The sequence below is a fragment of the Macrobrachium nipponense genome, chromosome 39 (assembly GCF_015104395.2).
Source record: "Macrobrachium nipponense isolate FS-2020 chromosome 39, ASM1510439v2, whole genome shotgun sequence".
In the NCBI taxonomy this organism is placed as follows: Eukaryota; Metazoa; Arthropoda; class Malacostraca; order Decapoda; family Palaemonidae; genus Macrobrachium; species Macrobrachium nipponense.
The window spans coordinates 42,302,732-42,313,524 of record NC_061099.1 but is presented as its reverse complement, the minus strand read 5'-3'; positions in this window follow the sequence as shown (position 1 = coordinate 42,313,524).

Sequence of the window (10,793 nt, the reverse complement as noted above, 5' to 3'; positions counted from 1 at the left end):
TATATATATATATATATATATATATATATATATATATATATATATATATACATACTTTTGCAAGACCCATTCAATTTCTAACCTTCGTTTATTCCGTCTTTCTAAAAGTATATTGCGTGGTCATTTTCACGCAAGATGTTAAGGGACTTCTTCTTTGACTATTCCTCAGAATATATATACTTTGGATTTTGTACTGAATTACTTTCGAGCAAGTCATTTAGTCTGTTTGTATTTCTACGCAGTTATTTAACTTCATCGTAGAATTTCGATGGCATAGTAGTGTATATATATAATTTATATATATATTATATATAATATATTATCTATATATATATATAATATCACTTAATATAATATATATATCGTATATATATATGTATCTGCTATGTCGGTATTTGTATATATACATTCTATGTTATAGATTTTAACATAATATATATGTTATATAGATATATATATTAGATATATATATATAATATATATATATATAACTATATATAATATATATATATATAATATATTGGAGATATATTTTGGCCATTTGATATTTGCCTACTGGTGGGTGAGAGCTATGTTTAGTTCAATATCTGCAGCCATTTTTGTTGCCAATGGAGACACATTTTTGAGGAGATATATGGGCAATATTTGTGTGTATCAGCTGGATGCTTTGAGTGCACATTTCTTTGGAGATGGGATTTCATTTTTGATTATCCTGCTTGGATATATATTTCTTGGAGCCTTGTTTTATTCCACATGGAGTTATTGGTGAAATAGAGGTAAGTATTTTTTATTTGCCGAAACAGAGGTGAATATTTTTTATTACTGGAGTGGTGGTTTTTTATTAACACGTGGTTATTGGAGAAATAAGAGGGAATATGGTGGGGGTGGTTATTAATTAAATGGAGGAAATATTTTTACTCCGGGTGGTTATTAATATGGTGATATAATATATATTATATATATATATATATATATATATATATATATATATATCTATATATATATATATATATATATATGGAGGTGGTATTAATCTTTGGCGGGTGACCTTTTTTGTGGTTATGATTTTTTTGAGTTTAATTTCTCTGGGAGTTTTTTTCGAGCCATGAGAAGAGTTCTGTGGTTCGTTCTTTTTGGTTTCGTGACTATTTGGAGGCGAGTGGCATTACTGCATTGTGGTCCTATGGAGATGTTGTGCATTTTTTATGTTCACAAGTGTGTTATTTTGGAGGCATATAATTGCTGCATTACGAGTTTATCGTAGTTTTTTTCATCCCGAATAGGTGATAATTTTTTATATAATTGGGCAGTGACATGTGAGAGATACGTCTTTAAGACAATCTTTGAACAGCTTAATCATAACCTGGAGTTAATTTAGTGAAATGTGCTTACTTCGTGTCAGTATAAAACCTTTTTCTTGAGAATCATGAGTTCCCGAACTTGCGAGTTTGACTAGACATTTTTTTGTGCCGCAGTTTGAGCATATGTGTCCGCAGGTGGATTTTCTGCTGACAAGCGCTGCGATGAGTCTGGTGTGCTGATTCCTTTTCTCTAGTGGTGATTGCTCAGAGTTTTGCAATATCTGGAAATGTTAACCTTAACATTTCATGAAAGTGCATGTGTTATGGGTTGCTTTCTGGCCGTGTTCGGTCGCATGAAAGTTGCGATGGGGAAATTCCGTAGCTATACATGTGGCATTTATGGGGAAGAAGTGGGGTTATGAATATCATGCATATGTTATGTGTTTTGTGATGGCAGAAGTTTACTTGTGATTATCTTTTTTTTTTTATTTTCTTCATTTTTTTATGAGAGACGTAATTGGGGTTGAGTTTTAAATAGCATTTCTTTTTGGATGGGAGATGTAATTTATCGGGGTTGTGATTTACATAAATGGGCGTTTGACATTAAGTCTCATTGTAATTAATTATGTGAGCAGTAAAGGGGTTTTTGCTATTAAACAATGGAGATTTTTTCTGATTTTGTGAGTTGTTCAAATATCAGAGCTTGAGAGAACATTTCTGATTTTTGGGTCTGGGCTTGTTACATGATTCTTTTTTCTTGGGCTCATTACCTTTTTTTTTACTTATGATAACATTCGAGTTTGAAATGTGAGTGCAGAAGTCCATGGAGTTACTGTGAGTTTTGGATGGTGTGTGCTGATGTATGAGTTTGGAGAATTGAGTTAGAGAACTTGATATTTTTTTTCCCTTTGCGAGTTGTCATAATGAATTGTGATTTAGTGGTCATATTAGATGGAGTTAATTGGGAGACTTTCAGTTATTACTTTTGGACTTTTTGAGGTCATTGTTTGATAGAAGTAGTATGTCTGGGGTTAATTCTTTTTTGATTGACCGATGACTTGACTTACATACTAATACACCATAATCGTTGTTCCCCGACGCTAGTAAGACGTCCACCAGCCGTGCAGAGATGTCGCTGTCGTTTATTCAGGGTGATTACGAGAGTTTCTACGAGTCTACAGAGTTCTACAGCGTTTTTTTTTTATCTACAGAAGCCGTTAGAAGTCTTCTACAGGGAGGGAGGCATTCCGTCTTCCTACAGCATACTACAGTCTGTGCTGGAAGTTGCAGACAGAGAGGGATATTCAAGAATCCAAAATGAGAGAAAATTCACAGTGTTATTTGAGATGAAGCGTGATAAGACTTTACTTTATAATGCCAGAGACGTGCAGTTATTACTATTTTTTTTTTTAGCCGGCCAATGTTTTTTTACATGTATAAGCTGTTTTGACCATTTGCTAGTCAGGAGCTAGCAATTTTGGGTGGCCGAGCTCTGTGAGATGAAAGGGGTTATGATTAATGATATATTTCAATATGCCAATGTGATGTGCTGTGACCTTTTTGGAATGCGCAGATTACCCATAGAGAACAGTCCGAAGCAACGACCTGAGAAAGCTGATAAATCATTTCTGATGCATAGTTAAGTGGGTCAATGTTCGTCAGTTCATGGGGTCTTGGTCAAGTGCCTTTGAAAAACTGGTTGTAACCAGTAAATGGGGCGTTACCGAAGTGTATGAGTTCGTACGTACGTGTGCGCCTCTTCCGTTGATAATGACTTGGCTTAGCCAAATCTATGGGGAGACTTGCAGAGAGGTCCGTGAGAGAAAGGTGGAATGCTGGGAATAGCTCTGCGAAAGATTTTGATTATCTGTGTGTGATTTCTGGGCTGGAGATGGGTAAGTGCTATATTACTTTAGCCAAAGGGATGGCTTGTTTATTGCCTTGTATAGATGTCATATTCCATTTAAGCTATTGACTTTGTCTTTACAAGTGGGTATACTTAATTGTGTGTTCTCCTGTCTTTGTAACAGACGATTCTGGCAAGGGAACTGAGAGTCATAGGGGGACGAGAGTCCTGTACGGAAGAGTAAATAATTGGTGTGACTAATTACTGATTAAGACATTTACATATTGGGGTTTAACTAAGTTAGTTAGTCAGTGAGACTTGAGTTATTATCTTTCCATTGTTAAATAAATGTTATATTTTTCCATATCTCTGACTCTCATTTGATGACCTGTTAGAATGGAGAGAGAGAGAGAGAGAGAGAGAGAGAGAGATTGTGTGTTATCAGTTTGCCTTAACGCTTCGGGTTTCACACATACCAAATAAATACGAGATTCTTATCTCATAACACACACACACACACACACACACACACACACACACACACACATATATAGATAAAATATATATATATATATATATATGATATATAGATATATATATAATATCTATATATTATATATATATCTATATATATATATATATATATATATATATATATATATATATATATATATATATATATATATATATGTTATGAGAGAGAGAGAGAGAGAGAGAGAGAGAGAGAGAGAGATTGATCATGTATCCTTATACTATACACGATTATCGTCGATAAAATGTCTTATAATACGTATCTATTTCCAGATGTTTCGATCGTTGTCATTGCTGGCAGCAATGGTGGCTGGTGTCATCAGTGGCCTGAAGTCAGCAGCGTCACCAGGTGGGGTGGTTACCATTAGTTACCATTACCTTTATATGTCTCTGATTTCTTGACAGACAACTTGAATGGAACGAGCGATTTGGGTCTCAGGTCTTCCAGTTGATGTACTTTTTAAAAAAATCATCTGAATTTTACAGATTAATCTAATGCATCATCTAATCAAATATTCGGCTTTTAAGACTAGAATCTTTCTATGTAAAATGGTAAATCTGACGTCACTTTCGAAGAGTTAACAAAAGATCAGAAATGGATGCTCGCTTGATCCCAGATCTCTTGAAGCTATCGTAATTTTGTATTGCCATTCTTAATGTCTATAACTAGCGTTTCGTGGATAATCTTAAAATATATTCTTACCCACTGAAATCTATCTAAATCTGATGATGCCCGTCTAGTTTGAGCTCCAGATTTCTAAATAATGGTTTCCCCCTCATACACAGGTTCGTCAGATTTGATCGAAGTGGCGTCGGGTGCCATACGAGCGGTCTTCATGGAGTCAGCACTCAGAGACTATTTTCTCTACATCGTAACCGATGGTAGTACCATTCAGGCAGCGAATACGTCTAAGGTATGTCGTAATGCGTTCTGATGTAACTGATAATAATCCGTTTCAGTTTGGTCACGTTATGAATCTATTTTCAATTTAAGAACGTTATGATTCTTTTTTCAGGTTGAGAACGTTATGATTCTTTTTTTCAGTTTGAGAACGTTATGATTCTTTTTTCAGTTTGAGAACGTTATGATTCTTTTTCCAGTTTGAGAACGTTAGGAATCCCTAGCGAAATTTTTGTGGGTGAAAATCGTACGAGTGAGATGTTACTTTGTAGTGTTTGAAATCTAATAGTGATCACTATGGTATATATTTTTTAACTTTATTAATTTTAAGACATGTTTTATCTTCAGATAAAATGAAGGAAATTCAACTATAAATATCATTTTCTCGGGACTATTTGAATACTTTTAGTCTCTTTTAATATTTTAATGAAAACGTTAGCTTTATCGCGATCATATTTACTTCCTCAGTTATTAGTATTATCACCATTATTATATATTCAAGATGATGATAATAGGTTTTCACTGAAATGAGACACATCGTTCAAAACAATTTGGACTTGCCGATGAATATTACGTTTAATAATGATATAGATATTAGTTATGATGTTATAATGATGAAAAATCCACTAATACAACAGGTCAAACTTATGGACAAATCCACTGATACAATAGGTCAAAAACTTATGGACAAATCCACAAATACAACAGGTCAAACTTATGGACAAATCCACTACTACAACAGGTCAAACTTATGGACAAATCCACTAATACAACAGGTCAAACTTATGGACAAATCCACTAATACAACAGGTCAAACTTATATACAAATTCACTAATACAACAGGTCAAAAACTTATGGAACGCCATTTTCCTTGCTGCAGACCACAATAATATTATCTCTAGCTTGCAGGAGGAATTGGGACTTACATGGGAAAAGCTACCTTCGAGGTACCCTCTCACTGGGACGGTTCTCCCTTGCCGTCATATATCCATCAGGTAAGCGGCGATGTTGTTGTATAAGAATTTGACAAATGGAACGTCAAGTGTTATATATATATATCTCATGCTCAATAGAATTTGTTTCTGTCTTTTCTTTGATTATTGTTTTCGTCTTGAGGGTTATTTACTTCAGGAACACTGAAATCACTCCCCATTTCGAGGGCTAGCCCAGATCAAAATATACAGGATCTGCTCACGAGGCGGTAGTAAAACCTATCCCCACCCCCTGTGAAACGTCATCTGTTACAAACGACCATATCTTTATGAAACTATATTTACGATAACATTTTCATATAACTATTTTTGCGATGGCGTTTTTTTATATAAATTTTCTTATTAATGCATGTTGCCGTATACTACGTTAAACCCACAAGCGCGCACAGAAAAAAATTATCTACGCACACAAAAATGTGCAATTACTTCATCCGTCAACCTACAAACATTCACGTTTCGTAGCGTATCTGACTAAGGGATGATGATAGAAAGAAACTGAAATTGATAGGTGTTCTCAGAAATTTTCGAGGAATTCTAGGTCAAAGACGGACCAAAATTTTTAAATTTTATGTAAATATTTACCACATTTTTCTTACATAATTTTTCATCTTATTACGTTTTGCCATATACCATGTAAAAGTACAAAGAATGCCCTTTCAATTGGTATATGACACATTACAATTACAATTATTTTCAAACCCATAATCGTGCACAGAAAATATCATCTACGCACGCAAAAATTATAAAAAATTAAGCGTTCGTGGGAGATCTGAAATCTAGCCCCACCCCTTGTGAAACGTCATCAGATACGTCCAGCCAGACTGACGAATAACTTTTGTACTTTTTTTCGAAAACATTATAATCGTTTGAGGCATGCATAATTAATACCTTTATGTATACAGTTTGTGTTATATGTAAACTTATGTGTTCGGAAGTATATTTATATGATATGAAGTGCTAATGAGACTGTATCATTTTCTTCACCATATATTCCTTTGATACCTTATATCGTATATGGATTAAATGTATAAAAACTAAGGCTTCTTTAAGTAATTCAGTGGAGAAACACGGGAGTGTTACTCTTGTGACGTCACAGTATTAGCTCCGCCCTCACTGCCGAGTTGAGCAGACCCTATATACTTTGAATGGTTATTAAAAAAACATCAAGCATGTGACCTCTTTACAGGTTTTATAAAAAAAACCATGAGATATGGATTAAATGTATAAAAACTAAAGCTTCTTTAAGTAATTCAATGGAGAAGCACGGGTAGTGTTACTCTTCTGACGTCACAGTATTAGCTCCGCCCCCACTGCCGAGTTGAGCAGACCCTATTACTTTGACTCTGGGCTAGCCAATCACAAGCTCGCAGTGGGTGGGGCTTAGCTGCAAAGATAGATGGACTCTGCCATATCAAGAGTCGTTTGAACTCATTTTTGTCCCTCTAGGAATATAACATAATTTTCCCTGCAAATTTCATATTTAGGTGAAAAAGATCAGCAAACCTCTTTCCCTGACACTTTGCAGCTGAGCCGTGAAACGAACAATCCATGCATCGTTTTAGCGAGCAACGAGAGGGATTTCTTTTCTGGTGTCTTAGGATCACTGTACGAGAGGAACCTCCTCGTCTGGTCTACAAGAGTCCTAATCATCACCACACTTCCCAAGAAGGACCTCCAACCAGTGGCGGAAATACTTTCGAAAGTCAACGGCATGGTGGTACTCGTCCCCACTCATGGAGGTCACCAGAAAAAGTACAGTCACTCATATAAGTTCATGGATGTCTCCGAGTGTTTAAGAGAGAGATTTCCATTTCACCCCTTTCTGGACGACAGGTGTCTGGGAGTGTGAAACTGGCCAAATGTTCAACTACCTAACTCTGCTGTATAGAAAGTTTCGGTGTGCCCGTCTTACGTCACTATACTGACCCGTAGTCCAGAAAGGGGTTGGATGGAATTCAGCTGTATGCCCGGAGATATCTATGAACTTATGTGAGTGACTATACAGCGTGAATAGATTTTGTAATTTCCGTCTTGCCATTTTGAAATGTTGATCATTTTTATAGGAAACGATGATTATAATCGATATTGCTCGGGATATATGATCTAAATCACTACGATAAATTGTCTACGGAATGTAATGGTATTCTCCACTTGCAGGTACGGGATTTATGTGTACATTCCTTACAGCCAACGAGCCCTAGAAATCGCTATGTGGAGCCAGGACACCGGCCTGAGTTACAAAACAGAGTATCGCATGTTTCCCAATAAATTTGACAGGTAAGTCTCCATTTAAGTTGTTTACAAAACATATCTAATCACCTGGCGTGTGCAGGAAGTCAGGTTTACCAAGTATTCATAGATATCAAATGACTTCCGGTATGTTATAGACTATCCGTATACATTACTAAACCGAATCAAGCAGTTTATTTTTCGTATTGGGGTAAACGAGACGGGAAGGAAACCTGTTTGTTTTAAATGAAGGAATTATGTCTTTAGGAAAGACAGCATGCTTTCATCAAACAATCGTGTAATTGCGACAGGTGTCTAGAGTCGTAATAATGTCATGATTTTCCAGAAGACACAGGGCATTTGTTTATGAAAAGACATGATAAAAAAAATTCATTAAAAAGATCATTTGCAACCCAGAACTCACTGGAATGAAAATAGCTTCCTGACTGACACGAACGAGGTGCTTCGCCAGGTCACGCAACTTCGTTCTCAAAATGACAGAAGGAAGAGATATCTAGAAAACTCGAGTCAATTCAGGATAACGCGTTCAGGACGTAAATCCCAAGTCATAGTCTAGCGGGTCAACGCTGTGAAATTATTTTTTATATAGCACTCTTTGCGAAGTAATTCTAATGGAACAAGAACATGCAGTTGCCTTAAAGGATTAAATTTTGAAATGTGTACATTTTTTAACCAATACAAACTAAAATATCGGTAAGCATGAAATGAAGAGCGTTTGAACTGATGGTTAAGAATTCACGCACGAATGTTGTTTTAAATAACTTCGCTTGGTGTCACGTTTGTTTGTTTGTATGGTGTTTTACCGTTGCATGGAACCAGTGGTTATTCAGCAACGGGACCAACGTCGAGAGTGAACTTCCATCACCAGAAATCCACATCTCTGGCCCCTTAGTGGAATGCCAGAGAATCGAACTCGCGGCCACCGAGGTGGCAGGCCAAGACCATACCGATCACGCTAATGAGGCGCTTGCTTGGTATCGTGAAAACAAAAACAATTACTGTTTCAGGGGTATATCCCGGGTATCCAAAAATAACAATAACTACTGTTATTTCTATAAATGAATGAGTGGTATCAGAGGCATAAAACCAAATGGAATTCACGAATACATTTGGAAATCTCAGGTAACACTATTTGTCTAAAGTGACTAGGCTTGAATCTTTGGAAACTGTCCAACTCAAGTCTAGACCTTACGTTATTCATCTACAATATCTTTGAAATCGTTATGGTACGTTATGATACTTCAATTTAACGTTCAAAATCCATATTTTTTCAGACTAATAGACGGAGGGCACTTGAAAACCACGGCAGATATATACGCTCCGCACATAATGCTAAAGAAGAAATCGAGGACTGGCGATAAACATCCACACAACCCATTTTATGGTCCGGTTGTCGAGCTCTTCAACATTCTTATCTCGAGGATGAACCTCACGTAGGTGCCATTATGTATATATATATATATATATATATATATATATATATATATATATATATATATATATATACTATATATATATATATATATATATATATATAATATATATATAATATATATATATATATATATCACATATATATATATATTTATATATATATATATATAGATATATATATATATATATATATATATATATATATATATATATATATTGTATATATATATATATATGAAAGATTTGAGAACTAACAACCCTATCATTTCTTAGACTTCGAGCATCATTGCTTAATTACAGAGCCGTAATGAAGTGTCTTTTGAGTTCGTGGGGTTAGTTTACTAGAGCTTCTATGTAACAGAACTAATAATATAGGATACTTTATATGCAAAAGGTTGTCTGGCAATGGTCACATCAGGCAACGCTATTAGGAGATGCGTTTGCCCAAGGTGTAAGTTTACAAAATTGAGGGATTAAATTTCAAACCGCGTACGGGGTGTCCATAAAGTCCCAGTACCATTACAAGCATTTATGACTTGTAATGATACTGAGACTTTATGGACACCCTGTATCTTATCCTATAATTCTATCTATATATACAGGTTTCGTAAAATACGTATCCTAAATACAACGCCTTTCTTTGAAATAATTCAAGTTCTTTCTTGTATTAGTAGCCTAAGGTTTCGATTTACCAATGATGAAGGCCGAAGAGGCCTTTCTTGTCTTTGAAATATATTGATAATACTAAAAGCTCTGATGGATTCTGACATCGACAGAGAAGTCCATACATTTCAAGCCACATAGAAAGCAAGTAAAGGGTTACTTCAATCTTCTGGGGCTGCCTGCTGTGACGTTTGTCAAATAGAGGATAATCCCCAAGCGTAACTAGTTCACTTGCAAATAAATGTTTGTTTGTATGGTGTTTTTACGTTGTATGGAACCAGCAGTTATTCAGCAACGGGACCAGCGGCTTTTTACGTGACTTCCGAACCACGTCGAGAGTGAACTTCTATCACCAGAAATACTACATATACCTCACGCCTCGATGGAATGCCCGATAATCGAACTCGCAGCCACCGAGGTGGCAGGCCAAGACCATACCGATCACGCCACCGAGGCGCTCCAATCGAATGTTTATCTCCTTTCAAAGCATAGAAAAAAGGAGTCATCATCTTATATTTTATCTAGTGATTTAAGATTTTTGGATATTGGTAGTGTAGTAGCGAACTCATTTTGATCATTTGTTTTCTTGTACAATTACATCCGATATTGGTCAGTAATATATTATTCGCTAGAAGTAAATTATATTTTTCGGGTGCAGTACATCTTCATATCATAAAATATGGTTTTTAATTACATAATCCTGGAGGTAATTCAGGATAAAGTCCTTCACAGTTTCCCGGATGAGAAACCTTGGTGCAGACAGACGATTAGAAAATAGATTGAAATATATTCTCATGAAACTAACGTGCATCATACCCATACCCTTAAGGTACACAGTGACCCGACCACCAGATGGCGCTTGGGGGTTCAGATA